The following is a 27,443-nucleotide window of genomic DNA, read 5'->3' as shown; positions in this document are numbered from 1 at the left end:
ATAATCACATTATCATTCAATCCTCTTTTCTATTGGTTATTGCCCCTCTCTGGAAGCTCTCCAGCCTCTTAGCCTCAGGGCCAGCTTCACAGATCTGCAGCAAGAAGAACTGTACAAAATTGCTCTCCCCACACTAGGCTTCATATGCTGCTAGTGCCATTCTTGACATTAAAGATCTCCCTTTTTTCACTTTGCACTGAACACCACATATTGTGGCCTCACTTCTTAGCTTTTGCTATCCTGCATCTGCCTGATTCTCCATCTCTACCTGCTATTTCTTTTCTTTTCTTTTTGAAATTAATTAAATTTTTTTTTTTTTACTGGAAAGTCAGGTCTACAAATTGAAGGAGAGACAGAGAGAAAAATCCTCCATCTGCTGGTTCATTCCGCAGGTGGCTGCAAAAGCCGGAGCCTCCCACACGGGTGTGGGATCCCAAGGCGTTAGGCCGTCCTCCACCGCTTTCCCAGGCCACAAGCAGGGAGCTGGATGGGACGTGGAGCAGCCAGGACATGAACCAGTGCCCACATGGGATCCCAGCGCGTGCAAAGCGAGGACTTTAGCTACGAGGCTACCATGCCAGGCGTTCAGCCAGCTCTTTCTGCTTGGCCAATTCCAATTCTCTTCCTTTTGTTTTTACAATCTTGCCAGGAAATTTTGATGTTTTAGCTACCTTCTCTTCCTGAATAATACCAAGTGCCTAAATCTAAGGATTTAATCCAAGACCACATTTCTCAGATTGTGGCATGCTTCCTGCTGCAGTTCTTCTCACTCTTAACACTCCCAAACCTTCCCTTGCTCTCCCCCAGCCACACCCAGCTTCTCCTAACTTCCGTATGCTTACTTCTTTAAATAATTACTCCTATTTCAGTCACCGTGACAAGAAGATAACTGTCACTCAGAGCTACTTTAAATCTTTGGGTGAACTTACTCGCATGCTAAGAACGCCATCTCTACATTGAGAATCCTGCGATCCAGTGAAGCTTAGCACAAGCCTTGCCTGAAATAACTTTGATTCTACTGATCAGTGCACTCAGTCAAGGTTTACAGAAGAGAGCAAGCAACTGGAGGAGACAAGGAAGGCTCTGAGCCTGACCCTGGGGGTCACAGCTGGTGATAAAATCATAGGTCCACCCATGAAATCTACAAGGAAAGCCTTGATGAAACACGACAGAAGAACCACATCAGGCTGACCAGGCAAGAAACAGGATGGGTGACTCAGGGGCGACAATCACAGGATCAATTTTGCACAGACTTTTCTACAGCAACCTGGCAGGGCCACTGGAAGTAGCCTGAAACACCGCTATTGATTTTGCTTCTTGTGGCAAGATTATATTTGGAAAGTATTTCCTTAAAGTGCCCATTAAGTGCAAGTGAGAAGCAGAGGGGAAGAACCGGGTATGTGTGCTGGGTTGTTTATGCGAGCATGTCCAGGGAAGAACTGTTTAGAACAGTTACAAACCTGGACACAACCTAATGCCTCTCAGAATGAGACTGGCTAAATAAACTATGTGCACAGGGCAGGCTGTTTCTGTTGCCTGTTTCTGCATATCAATCCACCTGTAATCAAGTGGTTTAAGACAGGGATGACTTTTTAATTTCCCATAATTCTGTGGCTTGACCAGGTTGGCCACTGCTGCTGTCACCTGCATGCAGTCTTTTGTCTATTCAGCTACTTCTGGTCATCTAGCACCTCACTCATCAGGCAGCCTTGGATGGCTGGTCCACTCTCCAGTGGCCTCAGGATTCCCTTGGTGTGACAAGAGAAACTAGGAGACCTTTTGGGAAATGTCCCAAATGTCCCAAAAGTCACATGACATTGCTCTGCCCCCCTTGATTGGTCCAACCATGAACCAAGGCCATCCCAGACCATCCTGATGGGAGGAAGTACAAGGAGTCGGTGGCCGTTTTTTCTGTGGAGGACATAATATCCAACACCAAGCTCCGCATTCTAAATTCTACAGCTCAGGAGCATGTGGCCCAACCAAAGTTTTGAGTCACTGTCACTACTGCATAGTTCCAGAATATTCTGACACTGGTTCTTGCCCCCAGTGTCTAGGAAGAACTGATTTTTCTTCTGCCTCTGGATTTGCCTATTCGGGATACTTCACATAAATGGTAACACACAACAAGCGACTGGCCTTTTTCACTGTGCATGTTGTCAAGGTTTGTCCATGTTGTAGCTTGGGTCAGAACTTGCTGCATTTTTATGGCTCAGTGCTAGTCCACTATACGCAGAGGCCACATTTTTAAAATCTGCTCATCAACTTGTATACACGTGGGTCATTTTCACTTTTTGGCTGCTGTGAATGATACTTCTGTGAGTGTTCGTGAGCATGTTTTCAATTTGCTGGATCTATACCTAGGAGTCGAATGGCTGGGTCTTGTGCTAATTCTATGTTTAGCTTTTTGAGCAACCATCGAGCTATTTTCCTTTGTGGCCATTTTTAGTCCCCCAGGCTACCCAACAGCTGCCAATGGTAATGGCCTTCTGTACTGAAGTGGAGTTACGAATTAAGACAAGTTACAAAATGCTGTGTTGCTTCTGTGTGTTACAGAATTTCTTTTCTTTAAAAGAAAAAAAAAAGACAAGACAAAACAAAACAAAACAAAACCAGTGGTTGGAAGCAGACGTCTTTATTTTTCTGGCATAGGTCAGGCGGAGCAAGCTGTGATGTTCCCTGAGGTCCTCGGACACGGCAGCTCCTTCCAGCGCCCTCAGCTGTGTTCCAGGCCAGCCCTCAGCCTTGCGGTTTGAGCAGGCAGCCTCTGCTTTCTGGGTTGCGGGAGATGGGAAGGAGAGCGAGGGAACGGCCGTGAGTGCACCTGCCGTCTCTTGGGGAACATTCTTAGAAGCTGTCACATATAGTACCCACTCATGTTCTGTTGGCCAGAACGCAGGCATCAGCGCAAGAAATACCGAGAAATGGCCTATTTATCCTGGGTTCTAGTCAACTGAAACTGTTACTTGGGATGGGGAAAGAATAGATACTGCAGAGCAATGGGCTGTGTCTTCCTTTGTAATAGGATTCATTGTGTACAGAGCTTTCAGCATAAGAACGAAAACAGTGAGCAGACGTTATGTCTAAGTGGTGGGGGCAGCAATTTAAACTGCTCTCCACCCTTTACTAGTTTCTGATATTGTGGATGATACCTGCGAAATGTTGACAACATTCTTATTTTAAAGTATAAACACACATTTTCTCTGTAAAGGGAAGAACTTCACTAGTTTATTTCTTTCCTTTTTTTTTTTTTGCGCAGGATCAGAGGTGGTCTATGATGTCAGTGTGTAGGAGATACAAAATGCAAAGACTTGTTCAGTACCATTAAGGAAATCAATAGACCAGTCACAAAGAGACACACGGAGAAAAATGAAAAAAGAATTTTAAGATGACTGTAAATTTCTGTTACAGACACAAGGGTTATAAGACGCAATACAAAAAGTGATGCCTTGTGGAGCAATAAGGATTGAGTTGTGCACCCTAAAATTCCTTCATTAAAGGTTAGAGGTTATTAAGTTTAACTAAGACCGGGAGGGCTAGCTAGTGCAGTCATTCCTCCTGGCCGGGGGAGGTCTGTGTTCTGTCAAAGGCTTCTGATCGGAGGAGCCCACCCTCATTTGGGAAGGCAGTCCACTTGATTAAAGTCCACCGATTCAAAGGTAACTGTCACCCAAAAGCGCCCTTACAGAAACATCCAGAACAATATTTAACCAAACATTTGGGCACCACATCTCAGCCAAGTTGATACAGAGAATTACCCATAGCAAGTGGGGTTTATTTTGTGTTTCTGAAAGGTTTGAGTTTGCGTTGAGTTGAATGCTGTCTCTGGACATGGGGCTGCTTGAGCGAAGACTGCTGCCTGTGGCTTGCTAGCTCTGCCTTGGAGGAGAACCGGATCCAGACTCTAAGCGAGCCATGGCTGTGGCCTGGGCTGCCAACTCCAGCACCACGAGCCAGCTTAGAGACGGGCAGGGCCAGCCCAGGGAAAATCCTTTCAAATCTCACGGCTCATGTCTGTCAGAAACTGGATTGAAGTCTGCCCCAGTTTCCCAACAGCCCTAAAGACATGCAAACCATAGCCATTTATTCTTTTGAAATAGAGAGAAGCTTTTCTATTGTAATCAACAATAGAAAGCAGATTTCCATTCTTCACACTGAAGACTGACATGCCAGTCTGTTCTCTCAATAGAAAATATTCTTTAAAAACAAGCTTTCATTTGCAGAAGTGATTAAGGAGTTTACAGTCAGGAAACAGAGAAACAGCATTATATATGAGTTTTATGAATAATAGTCTTTATAATTTGCAATTTGTGGTGATTTCTATATTCATTCTGCCTAATGCTGATTTGGGGTCTACCTTTGTACTTGTGATTACATACTGTTTTTTATAGAGACCCCCAGTTTGCACAGGGGGTATATGGTGCCCACAAAATCAGAATTCACTTCCCTCTGACATTTTGTAGGGCTGTGTAGAAGCTCCAGTGAGAAGGGAGAGGCCAGAGAGGAAGGAGAAGCTCCAGAGAGACTCCCGGAAGAGTTGGGGATAGTCTGAGACATGACGTCTTTGGGAATGCTCTGGGACTCTGCTGTGATGCCTTTCAGATCCCCTATCCTCAAAGGCAGTGCTCTCGAAACCGCACATCTGCTCACCAAGTGATTTCAGGCAAGTATAAATGGTTCCACCTCATGAAAACTTTAGAATTTGTACGTGGTCCATCTGAATGAAAATCACTGGGAACAGTTACCCTTTGGTAAGTAAAAAGTATGTTCCATTACATTTGAGTTTTAGATGTTCAATGAAACTTTTTAGTACAAGCATGTCTCATAAAATCTGATATCTACCAATAATATCAAGTAAGCTTCTTTTAAAGAAGACTTGTTTTTTCTATCAAATGACAGAGTAACAGAGAAGGAGAGAGTTTTGCACCCACTGCTTCATTCATCAAATTCCTGTAACAGCCAGGGCTGCGCCAGGCAGAAGGCGGAAGCCAGGAATGCCCTCTAAGTCTGCCACACAGATGGCAGGGACCAAGACCCTGGCCATTAGTCACTGTTTTTCCCAGAAGTGTCAGTGGAGAGCTAGATTGGGACCACACCATGTGGGACCCGAACTGGTGCGCCATTACAACACTGGCCCCTTAGGGAGTTGCTTAAAAATACGCTCAGCAAGTTATTCAGGTGATTGTGTATTAAAATAGATGAACTTGTTCTAGATTTGAGAAAGTGCTATTTTAGGCACTGACAAGACTGTTCAAAAAGAATCCTATGAAGTGTCAAAATCCGTCTTTCCAAGTTCATTTCCAATCCATGTCTACACACTGGTTGCATGCTCTTTCCACTGGGGATAATGCGATATTTAATTTTTGGGTCTTTTAGCTTACTAAGCAGGATTAGAACAAGTTACACATAGGCTCCTGCAGTCTGTGAACAGAAGTCTATGGTCCAGCAAGTCAGGGGTTGTGTCTTCATTCTTTGCTCATTTTTTACAGTTGAGATGTGGTGGTTGTGAAGTCTTACAATAAAAATCCCCTAAGTGTCTGCACAATAGGATCCAGAGCTAATGTCTTGGGGATGTGCACAGGACTCCAGTTTATTAGGGCCCCAGATTTGGTTTGATGCTCTGTTGCCAGCCCCTTGACAGTCTTCCCGATCCTATCTTTGACCTTGAATTTTGCAAGTGAAGTGTAATGGAGCAGGTGAGTGGAGAAGCAAAGCACAGTAGAACTATTTGCAGCATTCCTGATGCCCGAAAAGCTCAAAATTCTAGAGGACCTGGATACATGGGACTCAGGGAGGTTCCAAGTGAATGAAGTGTGTTATGTCTGTGGCTGAACTTTGTGTGTCTGGGGGCAGACTCTGCCAACTGCCTCAGGAGACCACACTGCTTTCACACCAAAACTTCTTTGGATGCAGGGAGAAGGCAGGGCTCTTTTACGAAACATGACAAATCAAGGAGTTCTGTCATATCCCTTCCCTTTTGTGACACTGTTGTGTTTTAGACAGGTGCTTATGACAAAGACAATGCTGTAAAAAGAAAGGGAGAAGTGAGGCGAGGCCTGATTCCATCTCCTGTAGGTCTGTTCTTACAGGTAGAAGAGTGGGAATCAAATGTGTGTGCATCAGGAAGTGAAAGTAAGATGGCTGGATGAATTTTGTGCAGCGTTTCCACTGTTGTTATGGGTACAGCATAGAGTGTTGCATACAGGGAAGGCTATATTAAATGCTCGGATATTTTTATTTTCAGATAGTTTTGGGACATGCCTTTTGGTGCCGTAGGTCAGGCCATTGCTTGGAAACTTGCATTCCATTTTGGAGCACCTGGGTGAAATCTCAACTGCTCTGCTTCTACTCCAGCTTCCTGTTAAGGCACCTTGGAGGCAGCAGCTGATGGACTAAGTTCTTGGGTCCCTGCCGCTCATGTGGGATACTTGGGTGGCTGCTGATTTCAGCCTGGCCAACCCTGGCTACTGTGAGCATTTGGGGAGTGAGCCGTTTGGAAGATTCTCTCTCTTACTCTGCTTTTCATGTAAATAAATTTGTCTAACACAAAACTGAGAGTCTGCTAGAGAAATTGGTTCTGTCCAATACAAAGATGAGCAACAAAACTCTTCATGCTAGCTGAAGTTTTTTATATTTGAAATGACATTAACTAGCAAATTTGAAACAACATGCCTAGTTAAGGGAGAGGATGCAGAAGTCAGGAAAGAATTTTCTATTTTGGTACCACTAGTGGTAGAGTTTTCCCCTGCATTTTGAACAAAGGGTCCCATAAATTATGTCGCTGGACCTGACAGCACCCTCCCCCCAGATGCCACCCCACAGGCGGTTCGTGGACAGTTAGGACGGTGGGGGAGGGAGCGGTAGAGCCAGAAGTGCCTGGTGTTATTTTAGGAAGGGCGGAGCTGACCATGATTTCGTGAAGGAATGCACTTGAGAAAATAAGCACGGAGATGAAAGGGCCGCGGGAGTCAGGCTTTGATTACGTGGCGTCCCAGCTTAATGAGGAGCCCAGCGCAGGGAGCACATCTCAGGCACACAGTCAGAGGAGGAGACATGGGGGGCAGGTCGGCAAAGAGCACAGATGTAGAGAAAGAAGGGAAACAGAGCTGACGGGCTCTATGCCATCAATGTTGTTGGCTAGGACACATTATATATACACACAGGTATAGTTTCATCCCGAACAATCAGCATAAAGTTCAGTCTGAAAGAAATGTCAGAGAGGGCTTCGTGTTGATTAACTGATTGGTAACACAAAGAAAGCTCGATTATGCCATATCCATATGGATTTTACTTTTTCTTGTAAATATATTACAGAAATTTAACTAAGCCGATAACGTATCAGAAATACCAGACCTGCTTCCATTTGGAATGTTTCTTTTCTGCAAAGGTACTCTGAGAGTCACGCCAAAATGTCCCGGAGTACTGACTCCGGAATGCTAAGTGCGCTGCTCCATGCATAAGCTGGGTTCCTTCAGAGGCAGAAAACCACAAGAAAGCGTGCGAATCCCTGGGTTTCTCTGATGGTCCTAATCAAGTCCCCACTAAGACAGGCATGCGACAGTAAGGCGAGGGATCACAACGTGGCGGGCTGGAGCATCCTACTGCACGTCCATGCATTTGTCGGGGAGAATTACGAAGGCATGCAGCCTCACATTGTAAAGGAATTGTAGCCAGATACCGCAGCAGTAGGCAACATCTGGGCTGTGCTTAACTCTTCACTATTTCATGTATTTCATATAGCAGTTTGGCAAAAAGTCTGTCTGTGTGTGCGGGTGGGTGTATGTGTATAAATGCACATAATAGAATATATATTTATACATACAATTGACCAGCGGATTAATTTCTTGATTCTTTCTATGCCCTGCAATACAATGAGAAACCTTATGCAAGTTCTAATCACAGCACTTATTTCATTTTAAGCAATTCACCTAGATTTTCTACTTTAATTTTCTCAGTAGCACTATAAAGTGGGTCCTGTTACTACCCCGCTTCACAGATGAAGAGAGCAAGAATTAAAAGTTGGGCAATTTGTCTGAATTCCCATAACTTATGAGTGAGGAACTCAGCATTTCAAGCCTGGTGCTTTGATTCCAGAATGCACTAAGTTTAACCGTGCCTCTATGCCTCAAAGACCCTACCAAGTAAAAGCACGGGATAGTTTTTTCTTTTCTTCTTCTTCTTCTTTTTTTTTTTTTATTCTAAGAGGACCTGGTCTTGTGGGATAAACCAGTGGTTGAAAAATCTCTCTTCTCTCTCATTTTCTCTTTCTGACACTATGCCATCCAAGCAAATCTTTAAAATAAGATCTTAAGATGGTGTTTTTGCAAGAATGTCTCCTCTTCTTTACAAAGATGATTAAGCTTGGTGTATCTGCTATGCTTAATTCCGAATGAAAGGCAATATAGCAAAAGAAAAATATTAAATGGTGAATTCAGTGTCTTTTGCTTCTGTTCAGGCCTTTGGAACTCAAATGAAAGCCACTCAGATGAGGTAGAAGGAAACATATTTTCCCTTGCTATTCTAAGTCTCAAGAAAATGGTTGAATAATACATGATGTCTCAAGGAGTCTCAGTAAACATAAACTAGTGACATTTAGATGAACCACACACAGTTTTAGCACCATTCTTTAATCAGATAGTCCATGAATATTTATTATAAAGAGAATATGGATCCGTATTAATTATCCTGGACTTCTAAACATAAAGTGTGAGCGATAACCTATTTCTTAAAAGATTATTAGATTTACACTGTAGGATTTTTTGCTGGATTTTCGAAGCATTTGAAAGTCCCATGGCTTACAACATCAGAGGACGACAGGGCATCATGGGTACTGTACTACAGGACTTTAATTTTAATTAATGTCAATCCAGGGAAAGTTTCCATATACTAGGCCCCAAATGCACTTAATTTTGTCCTAATTCAGATTTTAATTTAGCAATTTTTATCAAATCATAGAGAAAATATTTATCAGATTCTAAAGTGTAAATATTTATAATACATTGCATAATTCTACATTCTAGACATGTTTAGAGCTCTAAAGATTTGTTCATTACAGAAAACCTGACATTTATTTAGAAAAATATTTATTTATTTATTACCTTATTTGAAAAAGCAGACAGAGAGCTCTTGCATCCATTTATTCACTCTTCAGATGTTGAAAACAACTGGCTAGAAGTCAGGAGCCACAGCTCCATCTGGGTCTCTCACAGACAAGGGTTCAGACCCAAGGACTTGAGCCATTAGTGCACACATTTGCAGGAAGCCAAGTCACAAACGGAGGAGCCAGGACTTAGACCAGGCTTTCTGATAGAAAGTATGAACTGTCATGATAATACATGTGACCTCTCCATTTAGATTTTTTAAAAATTATTTTTTTTATCAGGAAGGCATATTCCCAGAGTAGGAGAGACAAAGAAAAAGATCTCCTATCACTGGTTCACTTCCCAAATGGCCTCAACGACAAAGCTAGGAGGAACGATCTTCTTCTGAGTCTCCCACGTGGTGTAGAATCCCAACGCTTTCGGTGATTCCTTTTCTGCTTTCCCAGGCCACAGTCGGGGAGTTGGATGGGCAATGGAGCAACCATGGAGCAACCAGGACATGAACCAAGGGATGCTGGTGCTTGGGGGCTGGTGCCAGTTAGGTCACTGCACCAGCCCCCTCCATTCAGATTTTTTAAACTGACTCATTCATAGAATTTATATCAGTAAGAACAGGCTAGAGGATGCACAGTAACAAACAACCTTCTGAATTCCAGTGACCTCTGCAGTGAAGTTTTATTTCTCTTTTGCCTGCCCCTCCTGCAGTGGCCATCAAAGGTTTGCTCTGTGCTTCTCACCCTCAGTTCTCAGCGGAGGGATTCACGGTAATAGAAGCTGTTATCTGAACTCTGCTTTCCTGAGGCTCAGAGGAAATAGCCACATGTCAAGCAGGGCATCAGTTCTTCAAGCTTACATAGCATACTTCATTTACCATGTTGGCTGAGCAAGCCATATAACCACAATTCACTCTGGGGAGGCTATGGGGGCACACATGGTCACCAACTTAACATGGGTAACTTGCAAAAGTTTGGCTTTACAACTGTGCAAAAGTTGTATTCATTCTGTAGGAACCACATTTTGCATTTTGAATTTGGATCTTTTCCTGGGCTGCTGATTTGCAATGTGGTCTTCTCTCTGGATGCTGCAGAGTGGGTCAAGCCCCCAGTCAGCTCTACTGGCCCCAGGGACCCATCAAAGACATGCAGGTGAGGAAGTGCCAGTCAGGAGTTCAGGAGAAGGTTGCATCTGTGCTGTACACTTTCCCACATGCCATGATTCCCCAAACAATGCAGGATAGGTATTCATATAGTATTTGCATTGAATTATGTATTATAAATAGTTTAGCACTGAGAGCCTGTGTAAACACGATGCTGCTTTCTGCAGGGCGCTTGAGCATCAGTCCTAGGCCCGAGTCCCATGGCTGCGGGGGGACTTTGTACAGTCAGTGGGTTTGTGAAAGTGCAATTACACGTGGAAGGGCACTAGACACTTCCTTTTGTGTTTGACTTTCTTCTTGAATCCCAGGGAACAGAAGCAAGGAATCATTGCCTGTTAAAAATAGTGGTAGTTTTGCCCAGTCTCCTCCTGTGGCCTGGGGCCTCAGCTGGTCTGCCTTCCGTACACTTCACCACATCATCGTTCTGCCTGGGAGGCGGTAAAAATTCAATCCTCAAATACTGCACAAGGGCACTGCTGTGCCATAGTGCGCTAAGCCTCTGCCTGTGGTGCTGGCATGCCACATGGGCTCTGGTTCATATCCTGGCTACTCCACTTCCCATCCAGCTCCCTGCTTGTGGCCTGGGAAAGCAGTGGAGGATGGGGCAAAGCCTTGGGACCCTGCACCCACGTGGGAGACCAGAAGAAGCTCCTGGCTCCAAATCTAGCCACTGTGGCTATTTGGGGAGTGAACCAACCAGCAAACGGAAGGTCTTTCTCCATCTCTTCCTTCCTCTGTAATTCTGCCTTTCAAATAAAAATTAAAAATGATTTAAAAATGCACAGATGTGTGCTTGATTCTGGTAGCATGAAACATGACTGCATTCTGACCACATTTACATATGAGAAAATGTGCTACTGTGACTGGTTAAAACTAAATTGTGTTGATAAATAACATATCTGTAACATTTTAGGTGTAAGATGAATATTCCTTATGTTTTCTTTACCTTCCAAAATTTTGGACATGGATATGTGGTATTTATGTATCTGTTAAGCAAATATACAATTTAAGGGGCCGAGCTTGATGACTCAATGGCTAAATTCTCACCCTTCAAACACCAGGATCCCATATGGGCACCAGTTTGTGTCCCGGCTGCTCCACTTCCCTTCCAGCTCCCTGCCTGTGGCCTGGAAAGAAAGTCTAGGATGACCCAAAGTCTTGGGACCCTGCACCCATGTGGGAGGCCCAGAAGAAGCTCCTGGCTCCTGGCTTTGGCTTAGTTCAACTCTGGCCGTTGTGTCCATTTAGGGAGTGAACCGGGGATGGAAGATCTTCCTTTCTGTCTTTCTTTCTCTCTGCAGAATTGACCTGCCTTTCTGATAAAGATAAAAATAATTTAAAAAGGAAATATACAATTAAAGACTAAATCAGACAGTCTGTTGTTTTGATGCAGTGAATTAAACTGCTGCTTACAATGCCAGCATCCCAAGTGGACACCAGTTTTATAGTCTTGGCTGCTCCACTTCTGATCCAGCCCCCTGATAGTGCCACTGGGAAACTAGCAATGGAAGGCCCACCCACCCGGCCCCCTGGCCGAGGCTCCTGGGTCCTGCCTTTCTCCTGGCTCAGTATGGCTGCTGCAGCTGTCTGATGGAGAGTGAACCATCATACGCAGAATTTCTGTCTCTATTCCCCTCTCTCTGTAATTGCCTTTCAAAGAAATCTTTTTTTTTCCCACTGAAACAGAGATTCTGCAAGAGATTTAAAAAAAACGTTTATGTCCTCTGGCAGTCCCTAACACACAATAAAACAACAAGCAAGTGAAGTAATCTCTCTCTTAAACTTGATTCTCTTAAAAGGGGTTGTTTAAGAAAGAAATTTGGAGCAAATTAAAGGAAACGACTCCTTCAGGCAGCTTGTGGTCAGTGGGTCACAAACTTTTGCTGTCACAGAATGTCAAAAGGTCAAACGCATTCTTTGAATGGCTTGCAAGGCCGGGGAAGCAAAGAGCCCCTTTGCAGGTGATGATGGCTAAGGAAGGGGATGTGCCACCCTGGGTGGTGGACAGGAGCCGCCCAGGCAGCAGCCATGGAGGGAATAGCACATCCAGGTTTAGAGCGCAGAAAGCCTTCCTATTGGACTGGTACCAGGAACATATGCTTGATTTGAAACAAAATCCTGCTGAGAAATTACTCATTAAAATGAAACCACTTTCCTTTTTATGGCACACTTGACCTTTGGTCTGTCCAATGAACTCGCGCTAATTGTCCACGTGGTGGTCGTTGTTATTCATGCATGCACTTGAGCATTTATTGTGTGCAAGGCACTGTGCCAGGCACTGGCAACACAAGAGTCTACCAAGGAAAACAGATACATTAAAAAAAAAAAAAACCTAGAGAGCACTCCATTAGTGACATGCTACAAAGGAGGAGAAAAGGTTAAGGGAACAGAGAAGCAATTCATCCTGCTGACTTAAACACCAGGAAATGCATTTTCCCAAATTTTGTCAGAGAAAAAGTTTTCGTAAACGCTTGTTGGAATGAAAAAAGAAGTCCTCAGCTCCAAGTCAGATCTGCTGAATGGGAAGGTTCCGGGGCTGGCAGAAAAGCTGTGACCCTTCAAGTCACGGGAAGCCTGGACATAGACCCTGTGACATGAAGTGTGGGGTGGGCACCCAAAATAAAGACATGCTTGTCAACCTCCACGTGATGTGTCTGAAAAACCCTGGGTGTGCTAAGACGCAGAGCTGGATTCAGTGGGTCTGAGGGTGGTGCAGGATTCTATTTTTTTTTTTTTTTTAAAGATTTTATTGTTATTGGAAAGCCGGATATACAGAGAGGAGGAGAGACAGAGAGAAGATCTTCCATCCGATGATTCACTCCCCAAGTGAGCCGCAACGGGCCGGTACGCGCCAATCCGATGCCGGGACCAGGAACCTCTTCCGGGTCTCCCACACGGGTGCAGGGTCCCAAAGCCTTGGGCCGTCCTCGACTGCTTCCCCAGGCCACAAGCAGGGAGCTGGATGGGAAGTGGAGCTGCCGGGATTAGAACCGGCGCCCATATGGGATCCCGGGGCTTTCAAGGTGAGGACTTTAGCCGCTAGGCCATGCCGCCGGGCCCAGGATTCTATTTTTAAGAAAAAATATATATATATTTATTAGAAAGGCAGATTTACAGAGAAGAGACCCAGAAGGATCTTCCATCTACTGGTTCACTCTGCAAATGGACAGAATGCTAGGGCTGAGCTGATTCAAAGTCAGTAGCTTCCTTGGGGTCTCCCAGGTGAGAGCAGGGTCCCAAGGCTCTGAGACATCCTCCACTGCTTTCCCAGGCACACGGCAAGAAGGGCTGGATGGGAAGTAGAACAGTCAGGACATGAACCATTGCCCATATGGAATCCTGGCTCATGCAAGGTGAGGACTTTAGCCACTAGGCTACTGGGCTGGTTCCCAGGATTCCATTTTTAATCAGTCCCAGTTGTGCCCAAAATGTGGATGGTACAATCACACCGCATAGTAGGTGCGTGCCTCAATGGGAGGACTTCTGTCGTCTTAAGCGCAGACAGTCCAAAATGCTTGGTACCACAGTCATAACCACCTGGTCATGTATGCTGACGAACTCACTTGGATTTTGTGAATGGCTGGCACAGCCTGAAATGTCTCCTCACTGATCTTTAGAAAAGAATGTTCCTAATCCCTGGTTAATATGTAGGAGCATGACCCGAGGTAGATTGGGCCATGTAGCTCCGATACATTTTTCTATACAGACATTCTGCTGTTGGCCTTTTTAGAAAAGGAAAGAAAAAAGAGAGAGGTTGTACATATTTTGCATTGCTTTTTCTTTTCCTGATTACAAAGACAGGTGCATAAAGCAAAAACAAAAACCTGGTGCCCACTGGCATGGCCATTTTGTATGTCAAAGACTCCAAATATAAAAATTCTCTTTGTGTTTTAGCTGGGCTCCCCTGAGCTGGATTAGAAGGCTGAAGATGGAGGGACCTGCCTTGCTCTGTCCTTTGAGCAGACTATACAGCTGCGGAGGAAAACATAGGGTCTGCCAGGCGCAGCAGGGCGAGCTGCTTGCTTGATGCTACATCAGGGACTGAGTAACTCACTGCCTCAGAGATAAGAGATAAGAGATTTTCACCTTCCCTGGGACAGTTGTGGGCTTCAGTGTTGTCATTCGGGCCTGGCACAATGGCTTGCTGGCTAAATCCCCACCTTGCATTAGCCAGGATCCCATATGCATGCCGGTTCACATCCCAGCTGCCCCACTTCCCATCCAGCTCCCTGCTTATGTCCTGGAAAAGCAGTGGAGGACCATCCAAAGCCTTGGGACGTTGCACCCATATGGGAGACCCCAAGGAAGCTCCTGGCTCCTGGCTTTGGATTGGCTCAGTTCTGGCCATTGCAGTCTCCTGGGGAGTGAACCAGCAGATGAAAGATCTTTCTGTCTCTCCTTCTCTCTGTAAATCTGACTTTCCAATAAGAATAAAGAAATTTTTTTTTTGAGTTGTAGCACAGGCCTGGGAGACAGTTCTTGAGAAACACTGGTGTCTGTTCCTGACTTGGGCTTCATTTGAGCGAGGTTCCCCAGAAAAATAACTTGGGTTGCAATAGACTCTTGGATGTGAGCAAATCCAGCTCTTCACACGGACCTGCTTAATGCGGAGTTCTGTATCAGAGCTCACTTCCTGCTTAGTCGAATGATGAACGGTGAGAGCTTTTTCTAAACCTTAGAAGGTTCTGGTGTCTTTTAATGACTTATACGAAGATGCCATTTCCATACCTTTAAAAATGTAATGCATGGAACTTGGGATGAACAGAACACAAGCAATTCTAACCTATGTCATGCTGAGGTGACAAACAAATTAGGCAGATAATTAACTTCCAGATATTAAATCGAAAGAAAAAAAATACCAACGAAGAGAAAGGGTAGGCTGGTTGTGGCTCGCAAGGAAACACGATTTCCATTTACCTGACATCCTGCCCTTTCACATCCTCCTCCCCCTCCTTAGCCATAATTCATTTCATTCCCATCAGAAATATTTAAAGAACCCTTTGTAACAACTCCACGGTTGTAGAGCAGAATACAATATATCTCTTAAGGGCCTCATAGGGCCCTTTTGTTTCCTGCCTGCTCATAATCTCTCGGCATGAATGTTGAAACAGTTTATGGGATGGGCTTGCACTTCCTCTTTTCTTCTTTCTCTTAGACCCTTTATCTGAGCTTCCCGGGCACGTCACATATTAATTCTTCTTAGAGCATTTTTTCAATGACACTAAAATTTAGACAGAACACATGGGAGTTTTTGGGTTAGAGGATAGAAAGAGAAAATACTGGAGGACAGTTGATGTGTTCTCTGACAAATTCTCCCGCTGCTCACTTAGGGACACAGTATGTACAGTGGGATGCAGGGTAGCCTTGGAGTTGAATAGTTACAGGGAGCCACCAGTACCATCTGCCAGCACCAGATTGGGAGGAAAAGCTTGCAATGCTGAAATGCAGGCTGAGATTGGGACCAAGTTCCCACAGGTCTGGGGGTCTGATGTCTCTGGGCCAAAGAGGAATTTTGGGGAACGTTCTGGGTCATCCTGGTCCATGCCCTGAGCAATTGTGGGCCATTGTGGCTCCTTCCCTCCCTGCCGTCCCACACATGGCTCAGTCCTGGAATAGCACCTTGGCATTTACCACTAGAAACCAAGAAGAAAGAACAGGAGGAGAAAATTGTTTGGTCTTCTGTGAGCAAGTGTGATCTTTTTCACCTTTCAATAGCAGCTCTGAGAGGTTTGATTTGCTCACCTCCATAAGGCACTTTGATATTTTGAGAGGGTGAGTGACCTACAAGTGTGCTGAATTCACCCTGGAATAGAGCTATTTAAGTGAACACTGTGGTGGTGTGGAGTTAACACCTCGATTTCCCTTTGGAGAATGGCATTCCAGAAGGTGTGAGCTAACCACCAACTGCAGAGCAGGTCCCTCTGTGGAGACTGTTTAACTTCCTCTTAAGACTTACCCCCAAAATGAACCCCTCAGGACAGAGAAGATGGGTAAAGATGTAGCAGGGAGAAGAGGGTAATGGAAAAGAAATGTATTTCTTCCATAGAACTCTGGGATCTGCATCAGGAAAACCTGTGAACCTAATGTGATTTAATAAAATCAAAAACCTAAGCCAACAGCTGTTGATTTCATATCCTACCTGGAAGGAAAACATTTGAGATGGTGGAACCCACTGTCCAAACCTTCTGGATATTACAGAAGAGTAAATAAATGTTTAAAAAGCACAGGAGAATATACTATAAGGTTATATTTTATTTTTAATATGTATTTGTGAAGCCAAAATATTTGTATCAATGAACTTCAAAAAATATTTTTAGATTTGTTTTCTCATTTTCTTCTTCACTTATAAAAAAGGAGAGAAAGAGAGAGAATGACCTGGGGCCACCTGTTGCTTCTTTTCTCACTTACTCTTCATTTCTCTGGCTCTGTCTTTAACCTCACCCGTACTGCCCTCTTCCTGGGCCTCATCTTACGTGGATGGAGGGGAGGATCCCCGGCCAGAAGCAGCAGCTGGTGGGAAGGACCGCCACAGCTCCTGGAGTGGATTTTGTTATCAGCCTCTGTGCTGACTGGTGGTGTTCTGTTGAGCTCTCTAATTTATGTAGAATGTGAGATGGAGACCCAAGGAGGATTAGCAGAAACAACCCCTGAAACCCTGCTACTGTCCCCTCGTGCCATCGCCATTGCTCAGGCCATGAGGGCACCATGCTATTAGTTTCCTTGTGATGAAATAACTGAAGGGAACTGGTTTTCCTCCTTGAATGGTGCATGCTTTGCACTGTTGACTGTGCTGTCTGTTCTGAGGGCTGGATACACATGCAAAGGACCTGTGTGCCGGTGATCCGCTGGCCATGTGAAGTCCTTCTCTGTTCAGTTCTGCCACTTGGCATCGGTCCCTCGCTGCCTTTTGCCTGACAGCAGAGCAGGTGGTCCTTGCAGCACAGTTTCCCCACAGCAGGCTCTTTCTTGTCTGTTTAGAAGATGAACACTGATTTGTACCAATCTATAATCTGTTAAGTTTTCCCTGTGGAATTGGTAACTTTGGAATAAACCTCCTTGTTTCTTATTTTTAGGATCTTTTCCTTCCCCGCCTGCGCATGTCCTGGGCATGACTGGTTGGCCACTCCAGTCACCTGGCCCCTCTGCTCTCCCTCCTGGAGAACAGGGCAGAAAGTCTGGTCAGCCCCTCTCCCTCGCCTAGCCGATTCTCTTCTAGCAATGCCACTGGTGTCTCTTCTAGCAATGCCACTTTCTGTCTCCTTTCTCCTTTGCAGGACTGTCCCCTCTCCCTCTGCCTTGCATCTCAGGAGCAGCCTCAGGGTGAGAGGGTAGCAAGTTCATGACTCTTGGTTCCTTCATGAGTAGCTAGTGTAACCAGTGAGATGTGTTTTGAAAACCTCAACTGTGAGACAAAAACTGAAAGGAAAAGGCATGGAGAGGTGGGTGAGACACCGCAACAGAAAACAGGAGGCAAAAACTATGGCAGCAAAGTAGGGGCGAGGGAAGCCAAAGGAAGGAAGAGCACAGGTTGATTTTTTTTCCTAGAAAGGAGCAAAAGAGTGATAGGCAAATGGTTTGCCAGCAGGAACCACAGAGATCAATTAATTTGGTCCCTATCCTTCGGGAATTTATGAAGTACAGAAAGCAGATGAAAAATATAAGCAAATATTTGTGTCTTGGGTTACCATGGGTTCCAGAGCTAGAACACACGGGGAGAGTGGTGCTCCAGGGCTGTGGAGTAAAGCTTTGCAAGTGTTGACAAGGTTACTTGGCTCCTTCTGAACCCCGTTCTGTCTTGCATTTCATGTTGGGGGCTTTGTGGAGATGCCCACATGCCAGGGCTAGGAGACAGTCACTGGGCACTGCTCTGCAGGCAGAAGTTAGAAGTGTGCAGTCCCAGGGCCGGGTGGGAGAAAGCACAGCTTTTCCAATGCCCTGCCGGTGGTGTTCTCCAATAAACTACTGGTGGTGAATCAGATACATGCTGCTGAGCAAGACGCTTACCCGGGCAGCATTCCTTTCTCTGTGACCTCTCCTCTCCTCTCAGTGGGATTCATCCCAAATCCCAGGGCTGTGGTTGCTGGGGCTGTGTCCCAGTGGCTGGCTCACAGCCTGCCTTCCTGTGCAACAGGAAGGAAGGAGGCAGGGCCATTTCTCCATAAAAGGCCTCGAGTGCTTTGTTGTGCAGTCCGCAAACCTGCACAGGTCCTTCAAGTGTGACGGAAAGTCAGAGAAAGGAAGTTTGTCTCCAAAGATGCTGGGGATATTTTTGAAAGTGAATTTCTCACTACCTGTACTGCCTGTTTGTGTCTATGAAGATGTTGGTTGTGACTTGAAAGAGAATAGCTACTAAATTGGGATGTGATGAATTTCTCAGCTGGAGAGAGCTGAAGCAACAGAGAAACAACATTTGGTATTTGAGCTCTTGTGCTCTCTTTGTGGTTGCATTTTGATGTTAGGATAAAGAAGGGAAAAATAAAAAAACACTCTCAGGAGACAGAAACAGCATTGCTGAGTCCGGTCCAGGGGAGGAAAAGTCAAGATGTTTAAGGTAAACTTGACCTCTGTTTTGCCTGATCCCAAGAAGCGTGTCTAGGCTCGGTCCTGCTGACCATCTCACCCTGGTGTAGTTTTAGCTTGGTTGGTGAGTGTCAGTCAGTGCTTGGTGATTAAGAAAGTTCGTAGAAATGGAATTGCAAGATATGTTTATTGTGGTCCACAAATGATTTTTTTAAAAAAATTTTATTTTTATTGGAAAGGCAGATCTACAGAGACAAGGAGAGACAGAAAGATCTTTCATGCACTGGTTCACTTCCACAATGGCCAGAGTTGAGCTAATCCAAAACCAGGAACCAGAAACTTTTCCAGGTCTCCCATGCGGGTAAAGGCTTTGGGCTTTGGGCCATCCTCTACTGCTTTGTCAGGCCACAAGCAGGAGCTGGGTGTGAAACGGAACAGCTGGGACAAGAATCAGCACCAATGTTCAAGGTAAGGATTTAGCCACTGAGCTATCATGCCAGGCTCACACAAATAATTTTGAAATCCATGCACGTGCAGGAGGAGACTCTTTAAAATGTTTTATGACAAAATAATACATAGGCTTGCATTATTCTTAACCCATGTGTTTACTGTAAAAGGGGGAAGAATATTTGGTATGATGGTTAAGAGATTGCATAGGGTATGCACATTCCTTGCTGGAATGACCAGGCTCCTGTCCTGGCCCCATTCTTCATTCCAGCTTCCGGCAAAACATATTTCCTGGGAGTAGGCAGCTGAGTCATTGAGTCCTTGCTAGTGCTGCAGGAGATCTGGACTGATTTGGCCTGGCCCAGACCCGGCTGCTCTGAGTATTTGAGGAGTGAACTAGTGGACAGATCTGTTTGTCTCTGTCTCTCTTATTGCTTTTCACATACCACAAAGCAAGCTAAGGAAATGGTTGTGAATTTTAGCCACTTTTAAAGTCAAAGAAATTTTTTGAATTGTTGCTGGAGAGGAAATTTGAAAGTTTCATCTCCTCTTCTCAGTTTCAGGAGTCAAGGGCCCTGAGCAGAACACTAAGTAACAGTTTGGGCTTGAAAGGAAATGATAAACGCTTTCCTCAGAGGGAACGGTGGAGATCTGGATGGAGGGACCTCAGGGCAGAGCCCTGCCCCTGGAAGGAGAATTACTGCAGAAAGGTCAGCAGAGCCGGTCCTTGGGCTGAGTCCCTAGTAATTACCCCCTAGGAGAGCGCTCAGAGGGGGTCTCAGTGATGGATGTCCATGTCCTATCCTGGGGACATGTTCGTTGGATCATTCATTGATTCGCTTTTCAGCTTGCCCTCTTCTCTCTCTCTCACACACACACACTATGTATATAATGTATATATTCTATTAGCGTATTATATGCACTTAATAAAACATATAAAATGTTTGCTTAAAGGTCTTAATTGTACTGTCATCCCAATGACATTTGGATATGAAGAAGAGATTTAGAATGATTCACTAATGATGCTGAAAGGTGTTCTGCTCAATCAGGTGCCTGAGAACTTGGGGGGCAGGTAACACCCCACAGCTCACTACACCAACTTCCTCCATGCCCCTCTTCCCCTTCCTCTTCCCTTTCCCTCCCTCTGAATTTGCTACTTTATTAGGGAGTTGGGAGACTGGGAATAGGAGCAGCTTGCACTCTTATTGTTCCCTATTTTGGGAGATGCCAAGAAGGACTCTTCTTGTGAAATCTGATCCTTAGTTCCCAAGCCACTGTTACCTTCTTCCCCCACCGCGCTGCCCCTGAACTCCATGAGCTGCATGCATGCCCTGGTGACTGGTAGAGCCTCTTCTGGCTGCACTTTGCCCTCTGCCCCCTTAGCTTTGAAAACAGAGGAGCCTTTTCTGCCCTGCTATTTGCCTCCAGGAGCTGTGAAGTATTTGCTTCTCCAATGATTCCCTTTGGATGGTCACCATGTTGCCTGTTTTATGGTCTGCCAGCCTGGAAACATTGAAGAAGGGAAAAAAATTCTTTCTTAAAAAAGGTGATCGGGGCCTGGTACAGTGGCCTGGTGTCTAAAATGCTCGCTTTACATGTGCCGGGATCCCATGTGGGTGCCAGTTTGTATCCTGCCAGTTCCACTTCCCTTCCAGCTCCCTGCTTGTGGCCTGGGAGGGCAGTAGAGTACGGTGCAGAGCTTTGGGACCCTGTGCTCACATGGACGACCCAGAAGAAGCGCCTGGCTTTGGATCGGCTTGGCTCCAGCCATTGCAGCCACTTGGCGAATGAGCCAGCATATGTCTCTCATTCTTTATGTAAATCTTACTTTCTAATAAAAATGGTGATCAGGCCTGGCACTATAGCCTGGTAGCTAGGGTTCTTGTCTTGTGTGTACTGGGGTCTCGTGTGGGTGCTGGTTTGTGTCCTAGCTTCTCCACTTTCCCTGTGACTCCATGCCTGTGGCCTCAGAAAGCAATCAAGGATGGTCCATGGCCTTGGGGCCCTGCACCTGATGGGAGATCCAGAGGAGGTTCTTGGCTCCTGGCTTCAGCCTGGCCCAGCTGTTGTGTGGATCAAAGCCCCCTCCATGATATTATGTCTCTGTCATTCCCCCTACCTGATTTTGTAACTCTGCCTTTCAAATCAGTAAAATAAACCTTAAAACAAACAAAGCCCAATCAATGGATAGGTATGGCTTTTTACCAAAATTCAACAGAAAACCTCAAAAGTTCTCAATTATCCATGGTTGACCTTACCCATGAAGAGAAATGCTATTGAAATGCATAGATTTGCATACAAGCGGTAAAATTTATTTCTCCCGCCAACTCCAAATTTACCTTTAATTAGAACCTTTGCTTTTCTGCCCAATATTTGATTATATCAAGTGCCACAAAAAATGTACTGAAGGAAAGGTAGTAACTGGATTGACATAGTCAAGAGTAAGCTTTTTTTTAAAAGGATTTATTTATTTTTTATTGGAAAGGCATATCAGATTTACGGAGAACAGGAGAGAAAGATCTTCCATTCATTGGTTTGCTCCACAAATGGTCATAATAGCTGGAGCTGAACTGATCTAAATCCAGGAGCCAGGAGCTTCTTTCAGGTCTCCCACATGGGTGCAGGGTGCCAAGGCTTTGGGTGATCCTCTGCTGCTTTCTCACACCATCAGCAGGAAACTGGAAAGGAAGTGGAGCAGCCGGGACATGAACCAGCACCTATATGGCATCCTGGCACTTGCAAAGTGAGGATTTAGCCATTGAGCCACCACACTGGGCCCAAGGTTTGTTTGGAAGTGTAATAATCAAGTATTAAACACTGAAAACCGAGAAGGAAAAGACGAGGCTTTCTTGTTCCAGCACCCGACTTCCCTCATAAGAGAAAAATGTAAAAAAGTGGAGATAAATGAAGATAATAGTATTAGGGTAGAACACAAGAAGCTGCTAGGTGAGTTAAACAGAAAGCTTGTCTTGTGGTGGTTGTGTGTCACAGCACTCAAGTCACGCTTGGCATTCCCAGATCCCATATGGGAATGTGTAGTTTGAGCCCCAGTCCCTCTGCTTTTAATACAGTTTCCTGCTAATATGTATTCTGAATGGTAGCACGTGATGGGTCAAGCACTAAGGCACCTTGTACTCACCCAGGAGGTGGATTGAGTTCCAGGCTCTTAGCTTTGGTTTGGCCCCAAAACAAATTTGGGGAGTGAACTGGCAGATGGGGGAGCTCTCCTATTTCCCAAAATAAAATAAGAGCAAATAAGTAGATAAAAAAAACAAACTTAGTTTATTGTTTGAACCTTAGTAAGAAATAGGTCATTTGAAAGAACTGATGGAACAGGAAGAAATAACGGGGGAAAATCACAATAATTTAGCAATCATGGAGTATAGCTGAGAGTAAAACACATGTAAAAATACAAAGAGAGATGGCTTTGATTTAAAGTGTGCATGGAGGCACTGACTCACGTGATAGCAGAATGCTTGTGGCTGAAAGAAATGGCCCAGCCAAGAATACTGGAGTCAATCAGCCTCTTTCTTCTGTGAAAACAAACAAACAAAAAGGATAAAGGAATTTCATCTCATTATATATTGCATATTTTGTTCAATTATTTTGACCAGCTCCACATTCCTCAAACAAGTGAAGAATGTTCAGTGTTTTTGTAACCTTGAATAGCTGTGGTGGTAAGAGGTGCAAGAAGAAAGCTGAATCAGGAAATCAAGTTGTTAACCAGCTGGGCCACATATCTGGACTTCAGTAGGAAGCAACTCAAAGTACTGAGCTGAACATTTGAAGAACATCTTAAATTATTTTGATGTGATGAATCAAGTATTCAGCTTGCAAAGACCGTGCTGATTTCTGAAGTTAGCTCTGAGATAAAGTCACAATTCTAGTATCAAGTGCTTTTAACCACAAAGACCCAGACTTGGTGTGTCCCGGGAAGTTCACGGCAACCAGGCTAGGATGGATCCGGTTACCTGAGGGAGGGTGCTGACCCTGGTCTCTCAACGAGATTCTGGAGGCAGACTTTTTGGACCGAGTCCCATGTCTACCCCGTAAAAGATGGGATCTTGGACATTTGCCCACATATCTGTGCCTCAGGTTTCTCAGCTCTAAAGTGAGATGATCATAATAGGTCTTGCATCATACAATTGATATAAAGAGAGCAGTTAAAATACATGAAATGCTCCTGGCAGTGCCCGGTGTGTGGGAAGTGAGCTAGAAAGGTTAGCCATCCTGACTGTTAATGGTTGTTTCTTTGGAGGAAGATGTAGCCCAAATAGCAAGGATGATAGCTGATACCGTATTTCTAAACTTTGAATCAGACACTAGTCAGCATTTTCATTGGAGAGTTTAAAACTCCTAGCAGCTATAAACATACACAGCCAAAAATAAGGTATTGACTCAATGAATCGCTCCTGCATTTGCTCATTTATTGCTTCTCCATGTGTCAAGCACTGGAGGAAGCTAGTCGTTTTTGGCATCATTGCTAAACGTACAGTGATCATTAGACAATGAACAGGTGCAAAGAGAGGTAAAAGGTGCTGTTGAGATGTGATGAAGGGGTAGGGAGGAGGATGGGCAGGAGAGCTCTGCTGGAGTATGCAGTCCCAGAAAACACCTGCTCTGTCAAATACAAATGAATCTTAAAAATCTGTAAGTGCTTATCACAGAGCTGGTTTGAGTCCCAGCTAAAAAAAAAAAAAGTGCTTCAATCTGTGCTTAGGATAAAAACAAGTATTCTCTCCCCATTAACATAATCAAAATCCTATTCCTAACCCTAAAACAGTGGATACTGACCTCTAATCAAATGTCCAGTTGTCATACAGTATAACAATTTCTGGCTGGTTTGAATCTAATACAGGAAGGACATAACTTGTGTTGAATATTTCTCTTTTCTCTTAAGTATCCCTTTATCTATGTAATTTATCTTTAAACTTTTAAAAAATGTCTTGCAATCTATTTGCTGGAAAAGTGAATTATCGTTTAGTTTTACATAAATAGATTTTGCTGAGTGCATCTCCATGGTGTCACATATCAGCCTTCTATTGTTTATAAATAACAGATCTAAAGTCTTGCTCGGATTCTGGTTCAACTTTTTTTTTCTTAATGATTTGTTTGAAAGGCAGTGTTACACATAGAGAGGGAGAGAGAGAGAGAGATCTTCCATCTGCTGCTTTACTCCCCAGATGGCCACAACGGGCAGAACTAGGTCAGGAGCCAGGAATTTGGGCTGGGTGTCCCCTGTACTGGGTGGCTTGGGTCCATATCCTTGGGCTGTATTCTCTTCCTTTTCCAAGAACATCAGCAGGGATCTAGATGAGAAGTTGGAGCAGCTAGAATATGACTTGGTACTCATGTGAGATTGTGGTGCTGCAGGTGGCTCCCAGCCGTGTGGAGGGGAGTGAGATGATCGTTCTACACACAAATGGTGTATTTCCACCAGAAAGATGGTCTGCGAATTCCACCTTTTGAGATGCTCAATGACTGGGCCCATTTACTCATAGGTGGTCCTGTCCTAACTATCATTTCCTCTTCAGCTGCAAGTCTGTGGAGAGAACCTTCCCCTTGTTCACTATGTGCTTGCATCATGGGACAACACTTTTGGGAATCGTTTGCAAATCTTGATTGAAGATCCATATTAGCAGAGGCTTCATGGTATAACATTTAAAGTCCATATCTTATTCAGTATGCAGTTTTATTATAATAAGGAGGTGAATTTATGCTGTTTCATAACTAGTACCTTGCATGGAAGGAAGAATTTTCTGCTTGTAAGATAGCTTTAAAAACCCTCTCACATTCCCCCAAGCTTTTAGTAAAAGTGATTGTGCTTTTTAATAGCAATTACAAAAGATAATCTTGCTTAACTGAAATCCTAGACTACATGTGATATCATTTTAGTTTTCAGTGACCTACTTACTACGTGGTATGATTTACAGTTGAGGTTTATAGCTTTAGCAAAATAATGTTTTGGTTGTTCACTTGAAAAAAAAAAAACCCTCTCTGTTTTATTCTCTGGGATGGAGTAAAGCCTTCCACAGTCACAGTTATCTCAAGGTTAAGTCATCATTCAAATAATGTTGTAGCTCAACTCTAATATGAGCTGTAGACATGGTGTATATGGGGCTTGTGTTTGCTTAAAGACAAAGGAAACATACAAGAAATCTTCAACAATCCAAGAAATGACACAGTGTGCATGTTGTACATGGATGTGAAAAACTCGTGCCTCCACATCAACATCTAATTCCATTTTCCTGTGAACTTTGTGGATTCCTAACCCCTGGACACAGAATGAGTCAATCATACTTGCACATACACTAAGTTTGATTTGCATGGAAATGTTTCAGAAATATTGCATATTAAGTATTTTTGAATTTAGTTCCAAGTGAAATCAACTGTTTACTGTTGGTTAATGGAAGAAACCAGGATGAGCAGCAAAACCAAAAGTTAGCTCTGATCTGCAGAGTTGATTCTGGTGGGTCCTGCTTTTTTCATCCACTGGGGCACTGATCCCCCAAGATCTTGGCCAACTTTTTTCTTACCCTCTCCTCTTCATCACTTAAATCCTTTGTCTCTAACTACATTACATCCATTCAGTGCTCCTCTTAATGCCTCCACGATTTCTTAATATCTACAAAGGGTGGATTGATTCCTGCCCCCAGAATATGCCAGCAGGAAGTAGCAGGGTGTGCATATTGGACTGGCCCCAATTTGAGAAAGAAACCAACAAGGGGAATATTGTCTTTCTTTGAACATTTTTTCAGAGCATTTTCCTTTCTTATCCAGATTAGTCTGACCTCAGCACCAGACAAGCATGTATTACTCTTATGGCAAACCTGAGAGCTGCCTGGACTGCCTTGGTGGTTTTCCACGAATGTAATACGATAATCCCAGCGGAGCCGCTCAGACACGGATGACTCTCAGGAACACTTTGTCAGCGCTGTCATGATGCCTTTTATTTTGAACCCTGCTGAAAATGGAAGTATTATGGGGCTAAGCTATATTCATGGGCAAGCTCTCTGCTTTGCCAGTTGGGGTGCCCTCTGCACGACAGACGGGCGTGAGAACATTTTGCTACAATTTTCCTTGTCAGTAATATCTTCATGGGGCTTCCAAGGTAGACTTCGAAGAATACTTTGTGTGATACACATGCATAAAAACTCAACAACCTTGACGTATTAAAGTCAGCCTCTCCTCACCTGTAGCGATGTTACAAATAATTTGCACACTCAGATGGCTTAAAAGGCAGCTGTGTTCTTTTTTCTTTTTGAACTTGTTAAATTTTATTTTTGAGGATGTTTACATAGTTGATTCGGGTAGGAAGGGTTGAGGGTTAGGAGATCATAGTTTCAACATTTTCTTCTTTCTTCTTCCTGTATCTGGAGAAAGAGGGAGATAAGAGGAGGAGATGCATCCAGCCTCCCAACTGCCTCAGTGCACGTGGATGAGGAACGGCCACCCGATGTCATCCCAGAGTCCTAGGTGTGGGGCATGCTCCTAGCGTTCTGCTTAGGTGGTTTCAATAGTTCTGAGATGCTTTTGATCTTGCTGATCCAAGGATGAGGAAATCCTTCTAACATCTATTGGCTGTCATAGTCCGCCTTAGAGTCTCCATTTGCCCAGTTATTTGCTGCCAAAACCTTGACTGGGTTAGTTGATCAATTTGTTCTCTCCTCCTTCCTCTGTTATGGTACCAGATGTCCTCTGCAGGCTACAGTGAACTGCCATATCCTCCACATGCATCTGGGTATGCCATCCATTGCTCTGTCTAAGCTACTCCTGAGGTTCTCCCCATAGTTGGAGTTCTGAGTCCAGTGGTTTAGTTGAGGGCGTCCTAAAAGAAATGTCATTTGAAGTGATCCCAGACCTGATTCTTGTGTGTGCTTGCCAGTATGGCGTCTGGCTCACACACATCTTCCTACGTACACACACATCACCCACATCTTCCTAGAACACACTAGTAGTGGCAATTTCTGGGTTCGTTCTGTCTCCAGCCCCATCTCTTATGCAAACCAATGGGTGCTACAGCCCAGGCTGACCTTGCACACCACGCACTTGACCCTCATGCACACCAGCAGGAACTGCAGCCTAGTTAGAGCAACACCCAATATCCCCACCAGGCCCACCCCAGCCCTGGTTCCTGGGCTTGCCAGTATGTGCAGCAGACTGGTCCATTCTGTCCCACATCCTGTTTAGTTCTCTTTTACGTCAATGGGTGTTGAAGC

General features: G+C 44.4%; 1 long non-coding RNA gene across 1 annotated transcript in view; it reads left to right on the top strand.

Annotated features, from left to right (window-relative positions):
* Positions 1–2,700: 2,700 nt before the first annotated feature.
* The window catches only part of LOC131483096 (uncharacterized), a 44,918-nt gene continuing 20,175 nt past the window's right edge, over positions 2,701–27,443 (top strand). The window contains exons 1-2 of the long non-coding RNA XR_009247512.1: positions 2,701–2,942; positions 4,464–4,751. This is a non-coding gene — a long non-coding RNA (uncharacterized LOC131483096). The remainder of the gene's footprint in view (positions 2,943–4,463; positions 4,752–27,443) is intronic.

This window comes from Ochotona princeps, chromosome 23 (assembly GCF_030435755.1).
Source record: "Ochotona princeps isolate mOchPri1 chromosome 23, mOchPri1.hap1, whole genome shotgun sequence".
Taxonomy (NCBI): Eukaryota; Metazoa; Chordata; class Mammalia; order Lagomorpha; family Ochotonidae; genus Ochotona; species Ochotona princeps.
The sequence above is the reverse complement of the archived record's forward strand: the minus strand, read 5'-3'. Positions and strand labels throughout refer to the sequence as shown.